Raw genomic sequence first — 23,044 nt, 5'->3', positions numbered from 1 at the left:
ATTGGTTGTGTGTTTCCACATCTTAATATCCCAAAACTAAAGTAGAAATCCAAAGGCAGCTGTAGTTCTCTCCCAAGCATCAGTAGGTATGGGGAAAAGTCAAGGGTATTGGCCCTGGTGAGATTATAACATGCAGCAGAAAGGTTATATGTTAACTTTACTGAACCTCCCTCTTAGCTTCAGGGTATTTGAAAATATGTAATTACAATACTAAAAGCTGCAGATCTCTTTGAGAATGTTAGAATATAGTTATAATTTCTTGATTCCTACCAAGTGCTTTAAGTAAATTGTTCTCAAAGGCTCCACGTTGATGAATCCTGGCAGGAAAGCCATACACAGGAAAATATTTCTCCTACAGCTCCTTGGTTAGTACAGGAGCCTTATGGTTCTCAGTGGAGTAAAACTGTGCATACAGAGTGAAATGGTCCATCATTACTAGGTTGTTTATGTTACCCTCATCTCTTTTGAGGGAAAAAAAGTTTATAAAAACAAACTCCAAAGGCTTCTTGCTGCTTCTGCTCTCCCAGGCAAACAATTCAACTTGTCATATACTCTCTAAAGGAAGTCCCAGATCCTCTCAGCTGCATGCTGATATTAACAACTCATTCTTTGTGTGCTGCCATCTTTGTTTCTCATCCCATTGGGTTTTGGAACTATGGGACCTACAGGACTAGACAGCTGCATTCCCATTGTCTTTCCTGAATGATAAAACACATTGAACTAATAGTTGGCCATTGTCACTCTCCTCTGGCTGGTGACACCCAACCTAAGACTTATTTGTATTTAAGTCAGCTTAGGACTTATATATTGTCTATCCATACTATTACAAGTAAAGTTAAATGTATGTGAGTTTGCAGACTGACAGCAACGGGCAGAGTTCTGGAATACAGGCTAGAGCAGCTGCTGTTGGAGAGACACAGTTAAGCCTACCACTGTGACTTTTTCCTCTGGGTGGACCTGAGGACAATTAGCTTTTCATATATTGCTAAAATTCAGGTCAGCTTGACTCTTTTCCCTCCCTTTACTTCTTTTCTTTTAAACTTTTATCTTTTGGTTTAGAATCAATACTAAGTATCAGTTCCAAAGCAGAAGAGTGGTAAGGGCTAGGCAATGGGGGTTAAATATCTTGTCCAGGGTCACATAGCTAAGAAGTATCTGCCAAATTTACACCCAGGAACTCTCACCTCAAGGCCTGGATATCTATCCACTGAGTCATCTACCTGACCCTTTCTATTGCATTTTTATTTATTTCATTAAATATTCTCTAATTATATTTTAATCTGGTTCTGGCACACTGGGGAGGACATGCCACAATAGGCAGGTGTCCATATTTAAAACATTTTAGAACCCAACAAAACAGTAGCAAGATACATGGCAAGAGCTAATCCTTACTCCCCAATAAGATATAAGATAAAATAAGATACAATATTGTTAGAGTCCAAGGGGAGAGAAGAGCCCCAAAGGCTCAGACCAGGGGCCAAGGGTCCCTTAGGTAGGAGCGAGAAATAAAAGACTAGAGAGATTAGAATCGTTTGAGGTCAGAAGGGCTGCACAGCTGATGCCAGCAAAGTCTATTGAATAGGGGAAGGGTTTATAAAGGAAAAAAACCATAGGAATGAAGGGGGGGATCTGAGTACATGTGGGGTTCAGCAAGTTCATGGTTAAATGGGTACAAAAACATATTCTTTCTCAAGATTGTTTTTCTGGCCATCTGTTCCACTTCCTAAGATATTTAGTCTACTGGGATAGGGGAGATAGTCACATTCCAATCTTTGTCCTTAGATCTAGAATATTATTTCCAAAGTTTAGACCTTTGCCTAATTTCTTAGGCCCCAAACTTGGTTTGTTTCTGTCACAATATAAGACAAAAATAAGATAAAAGAGGCTCTATGGAACTGGCACTTGCCAATTAGCAGCTTTAGCCCAGCAGCTTCTAGCCAGTCTGGTAATTTCAGTAGACTTGCCTAATGCTCTTTTAATGTTTCTCTAAATCCTTTACAGTTTCTGAACAACTATGGGATTGTTTCTACTGCTCAGGCTCAATCACTTACAGTACAAAATCATTCACACTCAGTCCCAGGGAACACTTGAGTTTAATTGATGTGATCCATGCCCTCCAAAGAACCGTATAGATCTCTGCAGCTATTTCTCCTGCCTTACCCTGGAGACAAAAGCCTTCTCTCATTCCCGGTGAGAGGTAGATAGGACTTCCATTTGGTGTTGTGATGCTTCTAGCATCACCAAATTGGTACCCAGTGATGACCTCCAGATTTGAATCTATAACATATGTATAATGTCAAGGACAGAGCGTCTGAGACTTTTTAATAACTATTCCTGTTCTGCATCAGACCGCATCTCTGCTTTGATGACATCTGTTGTCTACTCTATGCAATCTTTTCTTGATATAGTACTTAAATAATAAATAACTTGTCCCAAATAAGGCTTGACTTACCTCCTTTACCACCACCACCACCAGCTTTCCTCTCACTTCTGCAGTCTATACTTTCTTACCTACAGTTGGTCTTAGCTTTCTTAGAAAACACTTGACAGAAAAAGGTTTAGCAACTAATTCCCAACAACTCCCTTCTCTAGAGATCTCCCTGGAGTTCTGGGATTTCCTTTAGAGAGTATATGACAAGTTGAATTGTTTGCCTGGAGAGCTAGAAGCAGCAAGAAGCCTTTGGAGTTGGTTTTTATAAACTTCTTTTCCCTCAAAAGAGATGAGGGTAACATAAACAACAACCAGCTAAATTCAACTAGCACATCACTCAAAGTAGTAAAATATTTAATCAGGACAAAATTGCAAAGCAAACAATAGGAAAACATCTCAAAATTCTTTCCCAAATAAGCATCAATTCATTCATTATTGATTTCCACCAGCATAATCAAGGAAACCAGAGATCTGGAGATCTGGGACAGATTCATAGTTTTAGGTAATTAAATATTGTTTAGTAATAGTTGGTCTTTCATCCAATATATGTCTTCATCACTATCTTTCATTACTTTAAAGGATTCAGAACAATTCCTTTTGTTTTCCTCATCTTATTCAGTAAATTCCCCCTCCTTCCCACCTACTCTCCTTAATCAGGGTATTCTGGAACTAGCTTATACCAGCTCCTTTGAGCCAAGTGTTAAATTTTAATTATGAGATTTTTCACCTCCAAAATCAGCAAACACAACAAATCAAGGCTTGATTTGCTGTTTTGTTGATTGTCTAGTAGCTTCAGGAGTTCATGGGGAAAATGTTAATAAAACAATAAACTCCTGTATCCCAAAGAACTTTTTTTAAAAAGAAAAAGGATAAAAATTTTTAGAGCAGCTCTTTTTGTGGTGGCAAAGAAATGGAAACTGAGGGGATGCCCATCAATTGAAGAATGGCTGAACAATTTATAGTACATGATTGTGATGGAATACTATTGTGCTATAAGAGTGGTGATTAGGATGCTTTCAGAAATACCTGGGAAGACATACATGAACTGATATAAAGTGAAATGAACAGAACCAGAACACTGTACACAGTAACAGCAACATAAGTCCTTCTGAATGACTTGGATATTTTCAGCAATACAAAGATCCAAGACAATTCAGAAGGACTTATGTTGAAAAATGCTATCTACCTCCAAAGAAGGAACTAATGGAATATGAATGTAGATTGAAACATGCTATTTTTTTACTTTCTTATTTTTCTTCAGTATTTTTGTCTGTTTTCTTTCACGATATGATTAATATGGAAATATGTTTTATATGACTGCACATTTTAATCTATGTTAAATTGCTTGCCTTCTCAATAATGTGGGGGGGGGAGAAGAGAGTGGAAGAGAATTTTGAACTCAAAATTGTAAAAAATTAAGATTAAAAATTGTTTTTACATGTAACTGGGAAAATAAAATATTAAAAACTATTAAATAATGCAGATTAAACTTAAAAGCATGTCATTTTTATACAATGGTTCTTTGAATCATATTTGCCAGATTTGTTAACAGGGTTTTTGGGGTGGGGTGGAAGGGGAAGGATTAGAAAAAACCATGAACAAATATGGTCCTTTATTGCAAAATTAGCAATGTTTTAACAGGTGGTTTTAGACTGCGCTCAACACTCCATCAACATAATAGACAAGCCCTAACAAAATGCAATCCAGTTTCCTTTTGAAACCTGTGGCTCAAAGCCTATTTGCATGGGACTCACCTTATTATTGGAAATCTATTATTCACTCCTTCCCACCTACATGAGAGGGAGAACTGGAGTGGAGGGAGAGCCTGAGAGTGGAAAGATCCTGACCTTCTGGCTTTCAGCTTTCAGAGAGAAGACACTTGTTTCCAGATTCTCTTCATGTGTCTGAAGGAAAGGAAAGGAAAGGAAAACACTGGGAAGAAGATGACTTCTTCCCCGTCTAATTCCCTCAATATTACCAAACATCATCTAAATTCAACTAACACATCAGTCAAAGACCAGGCAAGAACCAAACACTGAAGTAGTAAAATATTTAATCAGGACAAAATTGCAAAGCAAACAATAGGAAAACACATCTCAAAATTCTTTCCCGAATAAGCATCAATTCATTCATTATTGATTTCCACCAGAATAATCAAGGAAACCAGATTCTCTAATAATCAGTCTGTGAAATAGAGGCTGTTGTGAGGGAGGACCCTGGCACGAGGAGTCCAAGAAAAAATGCTTCATTCCCCAGCAAGCTGATTTGTCCAGTTACACATAGGCAGCAAGTAGCAAATCTGGAATTTGAAATGCAAATTGAAATTCCAAATTCAGTGTGCGCTATCCTCTTTAATATGTCTCTACAGTTTCCTATTACATGTAACAATATAACTTGATATTTTGTTTTATGAAGTGTTTGGCCAAACTATAGAGAACCCATTAACACTGCTTGTTGTGCAATGGATGTATAATTGTGCAAATTTCTGTTTCAACACAAAATTGAATATTTTCTTACTGGGACATAGTAAAGCTTAGAACCCAAAGCAGTTGACATTGTTTTGGCTTCATCCTCCCTTGCATGTCCAGCCTATGTAGATAAAAATCAGGTTTTAATGTGTATCTTTTCCTTAAAAGGGAAAAGAAGTTACCAAAAAAGCAACATTTTGCAACTTCAATTTAATAAACATTTATTAAGCCCCTGTAAGATAAAAACATATTTTAGGGGCTAGGAAAAAAAAAAAAGAAGGCATCCTCGTCTCTCATAAAGCTTACATTGTACTGTGGGAGTGAAAAGATGGAAAACACACCATAAGTAAATGAAGTAATTAGTGCATGTATTGAGTACTCATTGGAGGGAATCAGCGAAAGCTTCAGATAGCAGGTGGCACCTGAGCTGAGGTTGGAAGGAAGATAAAAAGGGACTATATATCTAAGCTTCATGGAATATCTTACAGACACAGACTGAGTTTGGGGAATAGCTAGGAGTCACATTTGGCTGAATGGTAGAACCTATGAAGAGGAGTCATATATGAAAGGGACGTTATCAGTGAAACCTGGAAAGACTTGTATGAACTGATGCAGAATGACGTGAGTAGAAACAAGAGAACAATCTATAGACTAACAACATTATAAAGGACAACTGTGAAAGACTTAAGAACCCCGATGAATTTAATCAACAGCCACAATCCAGAAGGATCTATGATGAAGCACATTATCCATCTCTCAACAGACAGGTGATAGATACAAGATACAGAGTGAGACATAATTTTAAACAGTAGCTGAGATGGATTTGCTTTGCATGGCTATACATAATTATTAAAGGGTTTTTAATTTATTTTCATTTTCACTGAAGAAGAGAGGAAATTCTTCTTAATTAAAAATATTTTTAAAGAAATCTAGATGTTTTAAAAAATAAAAGATAGCAATTTAAGATTTGTTTTTGAAAGAAGAGTCATATGAAGATTGAAAAGGATGGTTTGATCCAGATTGATGCAGGCTTTAAATACGAACCTGTAGTATAAGTGGAAGAAAGGATTGTGATTCACTTTGCCTTACTTTGTTAGAGATAGAAGTGAAGGATGTAAGCAAAAGACTGTCCAGACATTTGCCCTTCCCCGCTAAATTGGGGACTAATTGTAGGTATGAGCTCATTATATGTATATCAGTCTCAGATGTTTTTAATTGCCTTCCCTTTTTTGGTTACTTGTGTGAGTGACCAAATGCAGCCCATGCAGCGGTAAAATTGTCTCTATTCTCTATACCCTAGAGATAGCTCTGATTTTTAGATAGGAAACCCTGCTAAAGTGACAGGAAATTACAAAATGAAAATATTGTCTTGATTACTTCTCTGTCTATTTTTATCATAGTGTAAATGAAAAGTTTAAATTGGCTTATCCCATATCCCTGTGGAACATATCTGATCTCATTCCACTCCCATTTCACCATACCAAACTACAGTTAAAAAAATTCAATACCTCTAAACGAGGCATGAATAATAATCATTTGGAACGCTGATAGAATTGCTTAGGGTCATTCAGATTGTGTAAACATGGTTATTCAGAAAGGAAAACAGGATTCCTGGCCCCCTCCAGTCAAAGATTTAGATAAAAATTCATGCTGCATTTTTTCCTAATGAACAGTAAGATGGAGGTATAGTATCATTACAGGATAGACCAAAATTCTTTTTGAATAGTCTGTCTGCTTACTGAAGCTATTTTGGGATTTTTCAAGTCAAACAAGTTTTGACCCAGAAAGAGAGGAAAATGCTTTATTTGTAGAAATGAAATATGTTCAGTTCATTCCATTTTCCTAGTCTGGCATCTGAATTATTATGCTGATTATGAATATATGCCTCAGTTATACCTTCTCTGAAATCTGTTTTAGATCTACTTGCAGATTAGCTTAAACTCTAATAGGTAACCAAATTTGGTTAATAGGTAACCACATTTTTAGGATACCTTCACCTCAAGGGCAACATTTAGATCTGTCCCAAAAGGAAAGTGTTCTTTATGTTGCCTCCCTCAATAGAATCATTCTATTTAATCCCATCAAACTTCATTTAAATTATATTGATCTAGCTTTAATTGAGCCTGTTGTTGTTCTATAGTTTTCCAGTCAAATCTATCTCTTAGTGACTCCATTTGGGATTTTCTTGGCAAAGATACCAGGGTGGTCTGCCATTTTCTTCTCCAAATGATTTTGCAGATGAGGAAACTGAGGCAAAGAGGATGAAGTGATTTGCCCAGGATCACACAGCTAGTAAGTATCTGAAATCCAATTTGATCTTGGGAAACTGAGTCTTTCTAATTCTAGACCTCACCACCTAACTGCCCCTTAGGGGAGTCTACAGAAATTCAATTATTGAATTTTTCATTGAATCATTTACCTACTAATTATCTAACCATTTGTGAAATGGAAAGGAGAGGAACATGCAGATTTCTCTTCTGAACATTAGATCGTGAGCTTCTTGAGACAGAGAACTGTCTTTTGCCCCATTCTGTATTCTCAGCCCTCAGCACACTGCCTGACACATAGTAGGCAATAATAAATGTCTTTTGAGAAGTGATGTGCTACTCATCTTAGGCATTAAGAATAACAAGGGGTGGACCCATCTGTATTTTACAAGAGAGGCAATAGAGAATCACTGAAACTTCTTGAACTGAGGAGTATACTTTAGGAACAGCAATTCCATAAAAATGGAAGATGGGTTGGGAGAAGAGAGAGATTGGAGACAGAGAATTAGGAAGCCACTGAAATAATCCAGTTGACCGACCTGAATTGGGTGGAAGCAGCATGAGTGAATGAATAAATAAAAATTAGTGGAGGAAAGAGGATGGATGTGAGAGGAGTTGTACAAATATTATTATCACTATTTTACAAACAAGAAGCAGCTGTGACTCAGTGGTAAAGGGCACTGGACCTGGAGTCAGGAAGACATGCTCAAATCCAGCTTTAGACACTTCCTAGCTGTATGATGACCCTAAGCAAGTCACTTAGCCTCTGATTGCCTGACCAAAGGATCCACTGGATTCCCTGAAGAAGAAATGGCAAACCACTCCACTATCCTTGCTGAGAAAACCTCATAAAAAGTAGGACAGGTTGAACAACATTTTACAAATACGGAAACTGAAGTTTAGAAAGGTTGGTCCTACATATCAAATGTGGGGTTTGCCCCCAAATCTTTGTTAACTCCAAATCCAGAGCTCTTTCTAAAAGATATCAAAATACCAAAGCACTAAAATCTCAGAAAACTATATTTGCTTGTAATTTTCAGATCAGGACAACTTACAAAATATGTGGTATAATTTTTTTTAATTCCTCAGAGTCAAATTCTCAGATCTCAAAATCTCTGCTCATAAGTTAGAAAACATTAGAGTATATATGATATTAAACAGAAGTAAGCAAATCAATGTTTTGTTTTGTTTTGTTTTTAAACCCTAACTTTCCATCCTAGAAACTCCTACAAGAGAGAAAAGCAAGGGGTGGGCAAATGAGGTTAAATGACTTGTCTAGGAAGAATCTGAAGCCAAATTTAAACCAAGGTCCTCCTGACGCTAGGCCTGGTATTCTATGCACCATGCCACCTTGCTGCCCCCAAATCAATGTTAATGTAGGAGGGCATCAATCAAAATTGTATTCCTCTTCTCCCTCTCAACCTTCTTTTTTACCTTCTCTTCTGGTTTGGAACTGGCTCAGGGGAGTACCTTGGTAGCTTAGGCTTAGATAATGGAACAAAACAAGAGACCCTTGGAGGTCATTCAACAGTTAGCAAGAAAGATTTGTTTAGTTGTAGCAGAAGAAGAATCTTCAGTAAGGACAGTCATTGAAGACACCTGTTTCTGATTCAGCTGAGGAAAGCTCATTTGTCCCAGTTGCCCACCATGATCCACAAACCAAGCATCAGAGGGCTGGTCTATAGCTCCTTGTGGCTGCTTTCCTCTCAGTCTCCAGCAACTGATGTTGTGTTAGAACCAAGGTCTCCACTCAAAAGGCAACAAAACCGTCTTGGGAAATGATTGGCCCCTTCCTCCCTTGACACAGCTTCCTGGTCACCTAAGAACATAAAAAATCCTACCTAAGTGGAGTAAATGTCTGAAGAGCACCAAGTCACCATACCCTGTTTCTACATTTCCATGTGTTGTGGAGTTGGGGGGAGTGCCAAGTATAGACCTGTTGTGCCTCTGTATCTTTGTTGCGTATCTTTGATGTGTTCGGGAAAGATAAATCCCCTTATATGTGCTTCCTTCCATCCCAAAATCAAACCAAAACTAAGAGTGCTGCCATAAGATCCTAATAAATAACAACAGCCTGAACCTTTGGTCCCTGTAAGTCAACCAGGTCTATAGGAGAATCTTAATTCTATTTAAGGAAAAGCTAACCTAACTTGCATTGGGGCATGTATTAGGACATTACTCTTCCTACATTCTCCATCTCTAGATCGTAATGAGGATTCTAAGCTAAACAAACTTTACTTTTTAATCATAACATAATTGGAATTAAGAGTGTTTGGCTGAGGGATAATGAGCTTCATGAATTTGGAATCCCAAAGACCTGGGTTTGAATCCGATATGCTCAAAAAAATGCCCAAGCATGAGGCTCATAGAACCAGCTCACAATGATCTACATTATGTCTACTCAAATACTCAGGTGGGCTTGTGATTTCATCAATGAGGATTCATCATGCAGATCTCAACCCATCCATACCTGCTGATGAAAGCAGCTCCAACTCTCTATTTGTGTTCAATGTTGAGGTAAAATGAAGTATTCACAAGTCACTGAAGAGCTAACAGAAAGAGGTCTGCTTTGCCTGAACAAAGCAACAGTTAGTAAGGAGCGGCTTCTCTTGATGCAGCGCTCTCTCATCACAGTAAGTTGTTTCATAGAACATGGTGATTCCTGGGTCCTTCAGAAACACATCAAGTTGGAAAGGCTCAGACTTTATATAGCAGGGACAACTTCGTCTCCTTGTACAGAAAGCGAATCCCTAGCATGGGAGGGAAAGAGGAAGGCTAGACATGATCACTGTTGTTAGGAAATGATGGTAGATAGTAGTCCAATAACATCTTCCCATAAGATTCCTTGACAATGTCCTCCCATAAGCTCAATACATGCTGAACAACTTCCTTCATTTCTATTGACTTAACAAGAAAATGATGGGAACACATGAGCTGTCCATTGGTTATCTCTTTCTCTTAACTACTTAAAAGTCATTAATATTAGATCCCAAGTATATTTTAATAGTATCAATCCCTGTTAGCATCAATCAACTTTCTAATCAAAAGGGGGAGTGAACTGTTTCTTAGTAGCATTTGGTAGGCCATGGAATGTTGAAGTTAACTAGGGTACCTACTTCAATTTCTTATCCAAAGCAAAAATCCTTTTTGCACCATTTACTGCATTTATTCAGTGACCATTGGTTAGACAAGTATTATGTGCAAATAATTGAGAATGAAAGAGAAAACCAAAAATATTCCCTTCCCTCGAAGAGCTTCCATTCTAGTAAGGTGGTATTGGGGGAGAAATACAATAGTACACAGAGAAGCAGATACAAGATAATTTGAGGCAGAAGAATGCCCTAACAAGTAGGGGGAATCAGGAAAAACTTTTAATTGGAAAAGTTGCATGAGTCACATTGCAAAAGGAAGCTCTAAAAGGTGGAAGTGAAAAGGAAGTGCTCTACAAAAGCATGAAAAAGGGGAATGGAATGCCGATTTGGTACACAAGCAAGTTTGTCTGGAACACAAAGAGAGAAATGTGAAATAAATCTGGAAAGTCAAGCTTGAATATTCATTAATTGTAATTATAAAATGTTAGAACTGAAATAGACCTTAGACATCACCAAGGCTAACCTCCATCATTTTACAAATAAGGAAACTGAGGTCTGGAGAGGTTCTTCTAGCTCCTACTCCAACATGCTTTCAATTATACTGCTATCTCTTCCTGAATACTGATACTATTATAGAGTAAACTTGAAATATGAAGTCCCATTCAATTCAACATACATTTGGTGACTATTATGTACAAAGATGGGCATCTAAGTTTCCCAGTGGTTAGAACATTAGACTTAGAGACAAGAAGACTTATTTTTGTGAGTTCAAACCTGGCCTCAGACAACTACTAGCTGTGGGACTCTGGGCAAGACATTAGTTTGCCTCAATTTTTTCATCTATAAAATGAGCTGGAGAATGAAATGGCAAACCAAACTCCAGTATCTTTGCCAAGAACACCCCAGATGGGGTCACAGAGAGTCAGACACATGACTAAAAACCACTGGATGACAACAAACATGTATAAGGAACTCTCCAAGGACCTGAAGCTACAGAAGCCAATATGTAATAGTTCCATCCTAAAGACTCTTACAGTCTCCTAGAAGAATACAAGATGGATATTTGGGTACGTGGATAATTAAATACAAGATAACTAGAGAAGGGAAGGCGTACTAACAACTCTGGGCACTTGAGCCGAACCTTGAAGTTAAGCCATTCTAGAGATCTTGGAGGAGGGAATGTGTTACAGGGATAGAGGGCAGCCTGTACAAAGGTATACAGAAAGAAAATGGTGAGTCAGTTTCAGCAAAAAATCTGACAAGCTAGTTTGTTTGGGCTGTAAGTTGTATTAAATGGAATAAGAAGAAAGTCTGGAATTGTACAGCTAGATGGCACAGTGGAAAGAATGTGGGACCTGAAGTCAGGAAGACTCATCTTCCTGAGTTCAAATCTAGCCACAGCTGTGTAACCCAGGAAAAGTTATTTAACTATGTTTACCTCAGTTTCCTTGTCTGGAAAATAAGCTAAAGAAGGAAATGTCAAACCACTCGAAAGAGTGCCAAGAAAACCCCAAATGGGGATATAAAAAGTTGGATGGTCCTGAAATAAAAGAACAATAAAAACAACTGGAAATGTAAATGAGAGTAAGATTATCCAGGTCTTTAAATGCCAGACTGAGAAGTTTTTGCTTAGAAATAATAGGGAGCTAATGAAGATTTCTGAGAAAGGGAGTGACATGGTTGGCAGAGGAATATTCATCTGGCAGCTGCATGATGGATAGATTGGAAATGGAGAACCTAAAAGGGGGAACTAATTAGGAAGTATTCTGAGTCAGGCCTGTCTAAGGGTTGAGGTTCAGGACTGGAATGCAATGCAAACTCCAAAGGACCAGAAAATGCAATTAAAATCAACTTTACTTAGATTAAGGTTAAAAAAGATACCATTCCTAGCTGATAGAATGATTCCTCATTCACCACAGCAATGACAATGTCAAGGCTGGGTCAGAAAGGAATCCCCCACAGAGTAGTAGAATTTGGTTCAAGCTCCTGAGGCGTACCTCCACATAGGCTGGGATTTTTCTACCCAGAGTCATCCTGGCTAACCAAGTCCTGAGGCCTGACTAACTTGTTCCCTTAAAGGAAAGCCACTCCAGCCTAAAATAAATATTCTTCATAACACAAGAGACTACAGAAATAGTACAGTTGAGGAATGATGAATTCCTTGAACTAGAATAGTGGTATTATGAGTAGAGAAAAAGGAGCCAATTTGAGAAATATGACATGGAACACCTAATTAATAAGTGATGACAAATTTTTTGACTTGTTTAGTGTTTAGTCTCCTCAACTAAAAATTAAGTTCATCAATGAATACTTATTAGGTACCTTTCAGTGCTATACACTGTGGTAAATATTGAAACAAGGGCAAAAACAGTCCTTTTCCTTAAAGAATTATAATCTGATGCAAGAGACAACATGCAAACAATCACATATAAACAAAAACAAACATATAGATGCTATATATAATGTATGGATAGATAGATAGGCAGATGGATGGATGAATGGATAGAGAGATAGATAGGCAGATGGATGAAGAGAGAGAGAGAGAGACAGACAGAGAGAGAGAGAGAGAGAGAGAGAGAGAGACAGACAGACAGACAGACAGAGAGAGAGAGAGAGAGAGAGAGAGAATAAATTGGAGATAATCAACAAAGGTACAGCACTGACATTAAAGGAACTGGGAAAAATTTCTTACACAAGTTAAGATTTTAACTGAGAATTGAAAGAAATCAGGGAAGCTAGGAAGTAGAGTAAAGATTGTAGAGAATTCCAGACCTAAGGGCCAGCCAGTGAAAAATGCATGGGGTCAAGAGATGGATTATAAAGTACATGGAGGGGGGTAAGTATAAGAGTAGAAAGATGGGAGGGGCATCATATAGCTCTAAAGAGTTTAAAATTTAGATTTTATGCTAAATATGAAAGTTCTAAAGTAATATGTTGTCTCTGATAGGTAGTCACAGACTCTTAAGTCATGAGTCTGTTAGCCACTCTTAACAATTTAGTTTATTAGAGATATAGTAAAAGAGAGAAATGTAGGAAGGAAATAGAAAGTATTGCCTAGCTAGATACCCTATAATTTCTGTCTAGCTCACCACCTGTCAAGGGCTTTTAAGTCCCAATCTCCACATGGAGTCATGGTAGTCTCTTAAGCCAGGAGTCTCAGTGGTGTCTTCAACAAGGGTTCCACCAACAGCCTCCTCCAGGAAAGGAAGGCCTCTCCAGAACCAATCTCTCCAGAAGCCAGGAAAGGAAGACCAGCTACTCACCCAGCAAGCTGAAGCAGGATCCAGGGAAGGAGGCTCCTCTTTCAGTCCAGCTTACCAATGCAGAGTCTCCAAAGACAAACTCCAAAGGAGAAGAAGCTCAAAGGAGAAGTCCAAAGGAGAAGTTCCTTGGACAGGAAGTTCAGGACTTTTTACAATCCTTTTCCACATCACTTCCTGTCCCTTCCCCACTTTACAAGAATCAATCACAATCTTTCAATTTGCCTAGCACTGCCCAAGGGCGGGGCAGTGGCCTCTGGTGTTGTCACTCACTTTAGCAAGTGACTTGTGAACTCTCATACTTGGTGACTGGTAAGGTACTAAGTAGGGGTACTTAAGTTTTGATTGATTAACTTAAAATAGACAAGGGGAGAGTTAATCCTATCTTCACACCTCTGTATCCTCCCCAAAGTCCATGACTCACTGGAGGTGCTCATTAAATGCTTTCTGAATCATGAAATAGAGGAAAAGAACCTCAGACTTGGATATTAACTAGGTTGACCATAGGCAAACCACTATCTTTCTGAGATTCAATATTCTCATCTACAAAATAGAGATCATAAATTCACCTGCCCTCTTATAATAGTATTAAGTAGTCTAATAGCCTCCAGTCTTTCCCCTCTCCAATCCATTCTCCACACAATTAACAAATTAATACATTTCTAAGGTACAGGTTTGACCACGTTGCCTCAAAAAAGTTTTTATGGGGAAAGCGGCTTGTAAACTTTAAACAGCTATAGAAATGTGAGCTATTGATTGTAAGACTCTGATAGGGTTTTGCATATTTTAAAAATGTTTCTAAGGTCACAACCACCAAAGTGCTGCTCTTGTTGCTTCATTTTTGTGGAAGTGACCCTGAGTTCTCAAAGACTACAGCCAGTGGATTACAAGCCCTGGCAGGTCCTACCAAACTGGAAAAGCTTCATGTGCAGTCCTGCTATTGAAACTAATCTGATTTCAAAGAGCCTTTATGTCTATTTGTTTGAAGACTAGCCTAATTACATTGGAAGGGGTATTTTTAGCAGATTGGCTGCAACGTCTTGGATTTTTTTTTTTTGGCCAAAGCTCCAGCATAAAAGTATTTCAGTCTACAGTGATGGAGAAAATAACCCCATCCATACTTGGAGAATCAAAGTACAGGTGGTACAATGGATACAAGAGTGAGGGGAAATTGAGTTTGAATCCTGTCCTACTACCTGTATGGCCCTCAGCAAGTCACTTAATGCGGCCTCAGTTTCCTCACTTGTAAAATAGAATAATAACACCCATTTCTCAGAGTTGTAGAGAGAATCAAATTAGAAAGTGTTTGTAAAGCACTTTGTAAAACTTAAAATCCTCTATAATAATTATTATTATAGGTCATGGTAATTATTTGCTTGTATTGGCAGTAGCTCTAACTTGTAGGATATAATCTTATGTCAAGACCTGGGCACTTAAAGTTTAAGTGTAACTGGTATTGAGGACTTCTAGATATTCACTTTCACTTCCACAAAAATTTAGTATATGACTTCAATTAATAGGATTATAACTGAATCACTAAGGGACCACTAAAGTAGCGATTTGAAGCTGTTTGTCACTCACCAAATTATCTCATCTACAGAAATTCTTCATGACAAAATGAATAATGAGGAGTTCAAAAAAAGGTGAAGACACCAGTCTGAATCTCTTCTCTACCTCTATTTACTATTAATTTAGCCACAAAAAAAAAATGGGCAAATTCTACACACTCCACTCAGAGCAAAAAAAAAAAAAAAACCATTGGTTACTCCCTAAAGAAGGACTAAAAGACATCCTGAAGTACTTACTTGTTGTAGCAACCAGGGCAACCCCAATCTCTATTCTGGAGAAGAAAAAGAAAAGAAGAAAAAAAATGGCGGCCCTAATAGGAAAGTCAATAATGAGCTTAAAACATTCATTCTTTAAAAGTTTGCTTTGTATGAAAACCAAATTTTTTCCAGGTTCCTTTAAAAACTGTTGTAGTATTATTGTACTCTTATCTTAAATACCTCATATGTGCCCAATTACTAGCCATAACAGACTATGGCATGGAGAGCCACTATTTTGTTGCTTCATATTTGAGACAGAAGTAAATATTTTAGGCAGCGAGTTCTTAAAAGAAATCAATCCCCTCTGAAGAATGCATCTCAAATTATATGCAGATCACGCTTTAGGCCTAGAAGTAAGAAACTCAGCCTGAAATTCCTAATAACTAAGTGCACTGTAAACACATGTGCATGTAGGTAAATGGCAGGTTTGGGTTTTCAATACCAACGATTTTATATGTAGAAAGGAAAAACAGCTCAATAAAACAAAGCTATAAGTTGTTCTTAAAATGAATCTTCTTCGGCCCTCAGGAAAGTTCTGACCCAACCCTTTTATATCTGTATGTATATATCAATATATATAATTATGTTTGCCATTGTCTACCACAGGCACCCAAGCGTAATTCAGCACAATTCTCCTTCAGACGAGTTTTACAGCATTTTAAGAGCAGCCTGATTTACAGCCTCTCTTCGGCTTCTAGCCTTTCATGTCTAAGATATGAACAAACCCTCTAGCAATCTGCCTTTCATCTTACAAGGGATGGAACGTGTAGGATGCTGAGGGAGCCTGTCCTTTAGCCCGTATGCCATACGATAGTAAATAGGGTCCTGCCACTAACTTTCATGCTAACGAGGTAGATGCAATGATGAAATGATGAGTTTCCTCAACTGGAAGATGGGGGTCCATAATAGCAGCTACCTCCCAAAGTTGCTATGATTTATAACATGCTTAACCCAGTGCCTATGTATATAGGAGGTATAATATAAATATATATAATACATATTAATATATAATACATAACTATATACTATATCTAAACATCTAATATATATTATATAATATATAAATCTATATAATATAATATATAATACAATACATATAAATATATTATATAGAATAATATAAATCTATATCATATAACACATGTAAATATGTTGTGTAGAATAATATACATATATAAATATATCATATATCATATAATACATAAATATGTCAAATAGAATAATATAAATATATAAAACATATAAATATATATCACATAATACATATAATATATGACACATAAATATGTCAAATAGAATAATATAAATATATAAAACATATAAATGTATAGCATAGAATACATATAATATAGGATACATATAAATATGTAATGTGATACTTACAAATATATGTAGTACAAATAAAACACAAATGTTCCTTCCCTCCACTTTCCTCCCCACCCCTCCTTTAGAAGACTATGGGCTATAATAGCTCATCAAATCTTTCTAGGCTTCCTGGGAATTAGGACTTCACAGGGATCTTCCAGAGCTTGAGCTCCAGTGGCATAATTTTAGTGAACTTGAAGTTACCTTCCCATCATGGTGAAACATTGGAGGTCTGGGGTAGGGTATTATAGTGTAATAATAAATAAGAAAAATAAATAATATAGGATCTGTAAAATGCTACAATCTAGGACATCACCTGTCAAACCCCAAGAAATACTGATCCAGATAAACATACAGCCTTGTCCTGTTTGGTTCCAACAAAACATAGTAGGAAAAGGGCCACCATTGGTGTCTGAAAGTTCCTACTTACCTCTAACTTGTGATGTGGCCTGGGTAAGTTACATTACCTCTCTGAGCCTCAGTTTCCCCATCTCTAAAATGAGGAGATTGAACTCAATGACCTCTAAGTACTAGTTCCAACATTCCCTGATCAATGTCCACTAAGAGTTTAGCTATCTCCTATGATGCTGACCTCAAATAAGTAACAATAGCTGTGCACATTGGTTTAGGAATAATTTTCTTTTATTTTCTTTCCAGGCAGCTTTTCAGCAATGAAAACATGATAGGGTCAACATTCGGAAAGCTAAGGGCAGAAAAAATAACTAAATTTTTGTTTTCTTAACTCAACCCTTCAGCCTACACACAAATCACTAGATGAAAGCATTTTGGTTTTCTGCTTATCAGGAAATCAGCATTTTCCACACTTAGTTATTATGAATAATTTCGTTGGTAGCACTGTTCCAAGAGCACTGTGCAAACATTCAATGTTAAGATGATTAGGTATTTCTTTTTAAGTATGGTACTTCCCAGAGAATCTTGTTCTAAGATGAAAAACACTTAGATTAAAAGAAAATTTACTCCACATTGTAAATATTCATGTTCCCTTTGAATTAACTTTAAAAATCTCTTGTAATAATTACAAGTTCTCACTTCAAATTGGTTTTTATTTCTACTAGAATTCTTTATTAAAATTTTCATTAAATTTTAATCTTTTCTTAAAAATATAGAGAATAGATTACGTGGCTTGTTGGTCAAACACAAAAGATCATTTGGTTCCTTTGCTTAATGCTTTCCTCTTCCATATGAAATGTAAATGTCCACTTTTCTCAACACAAATCATATTAAGTAAAGAGGTCTATTGAAACAGAAAGTTATATTTATCCTTATGGAAATGGGCTGGCTTCATAATTTCCTGTTAGTGCAAACTGAGAAGAAGGAGCCCATTGGCACAGCCCATTTATCAATTTGGGGCTGACTGACCAGTTATCAAGTATACTTTAGAGTTTGTTTTTAAGAGTTTTGAAGGTAGAGAAACAACTTTAATGACTAATAATCAACCAATCTTTAATGTCCCCTAAGAAAAAAATAAACAAATTAGTCATGCTTTCATTTATATGAAGGCTAACTGTCCTAGTGGAGGAAGTTTACCTAACAGGCACTATCTCAACATGCATAAAAATCAGTCATTTTTAAAATTAATTTTGTTAAAATGCATTTTTGTAAAACAAACAAAAACTCCAAACCCCAAACTCTATAACACATTTAAAATTAAAATTGAAAATATTTTAGATTAAAATGATTTTAAAGTATCAATTTTAATTTTAAATTATGGAATAGGAATCACAATTTCTAATTACAAGGTACTAGATAAAAGAAGAAAGACAATCTTCCTTTCTAGATTACTGGTTTAACAAGAAGAAATAAAATACTTAGCCTCTTTAGTACATAATATCAAATATATGGTATATAGCATCACATATTTAAGCACTTTTCTTATAAGGGAGAATCTGTAGCTTTATTAAGAGCATCTACTAAAATGTTGAACAAAGACAAGGACAAAGCTCTAACACGTCACTAGACTTTTCTCGAGGCACTTATCTTCAATACATAATGGTTACTTTTGAAGGCAAAGTCATTCTGTTGTAATCCAGCTAACTTAATGGAAAGAATATTGGACTTGGAACCACAAGACATGGTTTTGAGCACAGGCTCTACATACAACCCTGGACAATTTATCTGAGTTTCAGTTTCCCACCGGCATATGAATCTTCAAGTCTTGTTCATTCTACCTCCATAATGTGTCCCCATCTATCCTCCTATCTTTAACGTAGTTTAGGTGTTTATCACTTATTCCCCTGAAATATAATAATTATTCACTTACACTTTTTGTATTTCATTTTCTCATTTGCCAAATGAATTTGAATTTGAAACAGATTTGATGACTAAGACTATTTCAGATCTAAATCTGATTTTATGATCTGACTATTTCCCTACTTTTAGTAGCTCCCACCCTTACATTCCCTTCCCTAATTTTTCTTCCCTTGACCTGCCAAATTAATATACCTAAAATGAAGGTCTAACCAAGTTTTTCCCCTAATCAAAAGCATTCAGTGGTCCACTATTGGTTCTAGATAATGAAAACATGATAGGGCCAACATTTGAAAAGTTGAGCAGAAAAAATAAACTAAATTTTTGTTTTCCTTACTCAACCCGTCAGCCTACACATAAACCACCAAAGGAAAGCATTTTAGTTTTCTGCTTATAAGGAAATCAGCATTTCACATCTCTATACCAAACTCTTTGGTCTACCAAAGCTTGTTCCTACTTATATTTCTAGACTTCACATTCCTTTCCTGTCATGCATCCTAGATATCAGCCAAAATGGCCTGCTCACTCTTCCCTGAACTCAACATGGCGTCTCTCACTTCCATATTTTTATACTACAGGTGTCATGTCTTAGAAGAACCTCAGTCACTTAGAATCTCTAGCTTCTTTTAAGTCTTAGCTCAGACATAATTTTCTTTGTAAAATCTTTCCTTATCTCCCCTATTTATCAGTTCTTCCTATGATTATCCTGTATTTTATTACAAAATAGATATAGTATATGCAAAGCATTTTGCAAAGCTCTGTAAATGGTTTCTCATACGTAATGCACAGAGCACTTTAGTATTTTGTATCTCAAAAGCTAAGCATAGTACTGTAAAAATGGAGATTTTGAACCCTAGACTTCAATCCCCAGAAGTCCTTGGTATTTCCCAGAATTCCCTATAAACTCACCTGAGTCCCCTATTTGGCGAGATCACAATTGGTATTTAATTGGCAATAACATCTCCCATGATATCTTCCATTCCATTGCAATGATGTAGCAAGTAAGCTGAGCGCGGAGATTTTGAACGGGCTAATCAGCCATGGGCATGTGGTTTTTATTTTGTATCCTTGTATCCTTGATTTCTAATAATCCTTAATAAACCTCATAAAATATAATATTTTATTATTAGAAACTAATTTAATTTTTACAGTTTTTGGCAACCACAAGATTGGATGAGAACTTCTCAATTTTTTTTTTTAAGATAGCCTAGATAGTTTTTTTTTAAAGCCATGTTTCTCCTGCCAAGGCTGTCTTGATTCAGCTCACTCCTGCTGCCTGCTCCTGCCTCCATCCATTCGTGCTCGCCTCCAGTCATCCGCTCCGGACCTGCTTGACCCAGATCGCTCTCCTGCCCCCAGCCCCGGCCCCAGCAACTCTCAGGCCTCCAAACCAGATCGCCCCAAGCCAGCCCCAGGACCCAGGCTGCTGGTAGCTGCCCCTGTGTCTTTGGAATCACAAACCAACTGGTAAAAACTGGGGTGTTCTTTCCTTAAGCAACAATTAGCCTTCATGTGGTAGGGGACCTCATGGGGGGAGGGGGGAACGAGGAGAAGGAAGAGACTTTTCCAAACAGGAAGTTGATTACTAAAATGGCATATTCTATGAGAAAGCAGTGCATGGCGTATTTCAAAGGATATTTTTTGAATGCACTAATCCTTTTACTTATGTTACCTGACTTTCAGGGGAGAAATTCATCTCTTTGCCATTTGGGCCTGCCCAATTTGAGATCCTAAAACTCCTCATGTTCTTCCACAATATGGGGAATTCCACAGTACTGACAAGAGGAATCTCAACAGATTAAAAAAAAATGAAACAAAACAAAAATGAACTTTAAAGAGACTGGAGGTTATATTTTAAGAGTTTTCAGACTCCAATGTTTTATAAAAAATCTCTGTATTTTATTGCATTTTGCTGATTGTTTTGTTTAAGGTTTAATTTTGTTGGTTTTAAGTTCATATATTAATGTATTCAATACTATTCTGTTACACTGAATCAGTTTAATGTACTGGGTTTTAACTACTGTTATATTCTATTGCTTTTCCCCTTGAACTATACTAACAAATATTATTGAATAAGCCCATATTAAAGCAAAAACAGCCTTTTTTTTCTATTTTGACTTTGTAAATTGTCACATAGAGGATGGATGGGCTTCATCAAAACTGGTTACAATTGTATAACAACCTTTGGAAATTTTAATGAGCTAAATGTCTCAAATTGATTTTAAGGGGCCTTTAGACATGATTTTTAGATTTTTTTTTTTCAACAACTAATCATTTTGCCTGCCTCTAATGGGAGGTGAGGTCCATTTTAGAAGCTGAAGTGAAATACAATTATAATCTCCACCTCCTACGTTTATAAAAATGTGAATGGATGAGACATCACAATCTCATACCAAAGGAACTGGAAGTTAATCCCAGGGCATCCACGTGGATGGCGCCCAAAAAGGGAGCATCTCTCATTTATAACTCTTCAGCTCACTTTACTTCCACGAAAACAATCTAGATTTCTTGATGATGTTCTAGACCCAAATAAGTTTTACTTTGTTTAAAAATATGTTTGCCAAGATTGAAAGATTTGCTACATCTGTAAGAATTGTGACAAATATCCATCAGTTAATAGGTTTTTTTAATCTTATTCAGCAATTTATGTGAAATATGATAGTGGATTTGTTTGCTATTGTAATTAACTGGGCTATTGTGAATTTTGGTGACTTTTGTACTACTTTGAATGTCCATTATCTACTGTGTTGCTGTTTTATTCTGAAAATTATTTTTTACTCACACATAGCTGACACAGTATGTCACTGATTTTAAGCTATATATTTTTGATTTTTAAAACTTCTTAAAAAAAACCCTTTGATTTTATTTCATGTGCAATATAGTATCAGAGTTTTATTTTTTCTCTCTTTTTTGTATTTGAAGCACATGTCACCAGTATTGAGATTTTTATTTAATTTTTTTTATTTTGCAGTAATATAAGTTTTAAATACATTTGTTCTTTTTTTTTTCTTAAACCCTTACCTTCTGTCTTGCTCCAAGGCAGAAGAGTGGTAAGGGCTAGGCAATGGAGGGTCAAGTGACTTGCCCAAGGTCATATAGCTGGGAAGTGTCTGAGGCCAGAATTGAACCTAGGACCTCCAGTCTCTAGGCCTGGCTCTCAATCCAGTGAGCTACCCAGCTTCCCCCTAAATACATTTGTTCTAATATTAATGCATGCCCAAAAAGCTTTAGACTATAAAAATGATGCCCTTGATTGTTAAAAAAAAATTTTTGGGAGACTTTGCTTAATGATTCTGTCTGATTCCAGGACAAGAGAATACAAAAAGAACCATTGCACAAGGTCAAAGAGACCAACCAGTCCCGAAGGGGTTGATGTAATCTTGAGCCAAGACAAGAGGACTTGAACATGTTTGGGGTTCAATGTTGTGGTTGTTAAAGGCAGGTCTTCCTTGTTCCACATTCTACCAAGTATCTCAAATTTTGCTCCTATAATCTAGTCCCTTTTCTGTCTTTCATAATGTGGCAACTTTCTGTAGTCCTGGCTACTGATTGGGTAAATGCTTAATGCTTATATCATTTTAATTGGGCCCTGATTCAAGGGCCTGTTATAGATTTATTTTTCCTTTACTTAGAATTTTTACACATAAGACTTTGATAGTCTATATTTCATCCAGAAATTATCTTTTTTTATTTGGATTTTTTTTTTATTTCTCTTCCAATTGATTCATGTACCTCAGAATTCAGCCATGCAACCCTGAGTGATCGCTGTATTTTTCAATCACCCTCTTCAGGGGGGTATATATAAATTATTATTATTTTAAATTGCAAAGTTTAAATTCCTTTTGAGAGAAATTTTAGGTTAAGAAATATGCTACCTCTCTGAATACAGAAAGTGAACTGTTTGGAGAAGACACCATGAAGATGCTTCCACAGACCACACACTGCCCAGAAGATCCAGAGTGAACTTTGGGATGTGGTGATTTGAACTGTGTGGGTTTAAATGCATTTGTTTTGTTTGTATACTCTTATGCCGAAGGGGACTGACCCCTAACTGGCTTTTTGTCAAT

The sequence above is a fragment of the Monodelphis domestica genome, chromosome 8 (genome assembly GCF_027887165.1).
Source record: "Monodelphis domestica isolate mMonDom1 chromosome 8, mMonDom1.pri, whole genome shotgun sequence".
NCBI lineage: Eukaryota > Metazoa > Chordata > Mammalia > Didelphimorphia > Didelphidae > Monodelphis > Monodelphis domestica.
The sequence above is the reverse complement of the archived record's forward strand: the minus strand, read 5'-3'. Positions refer to the sequence as shown.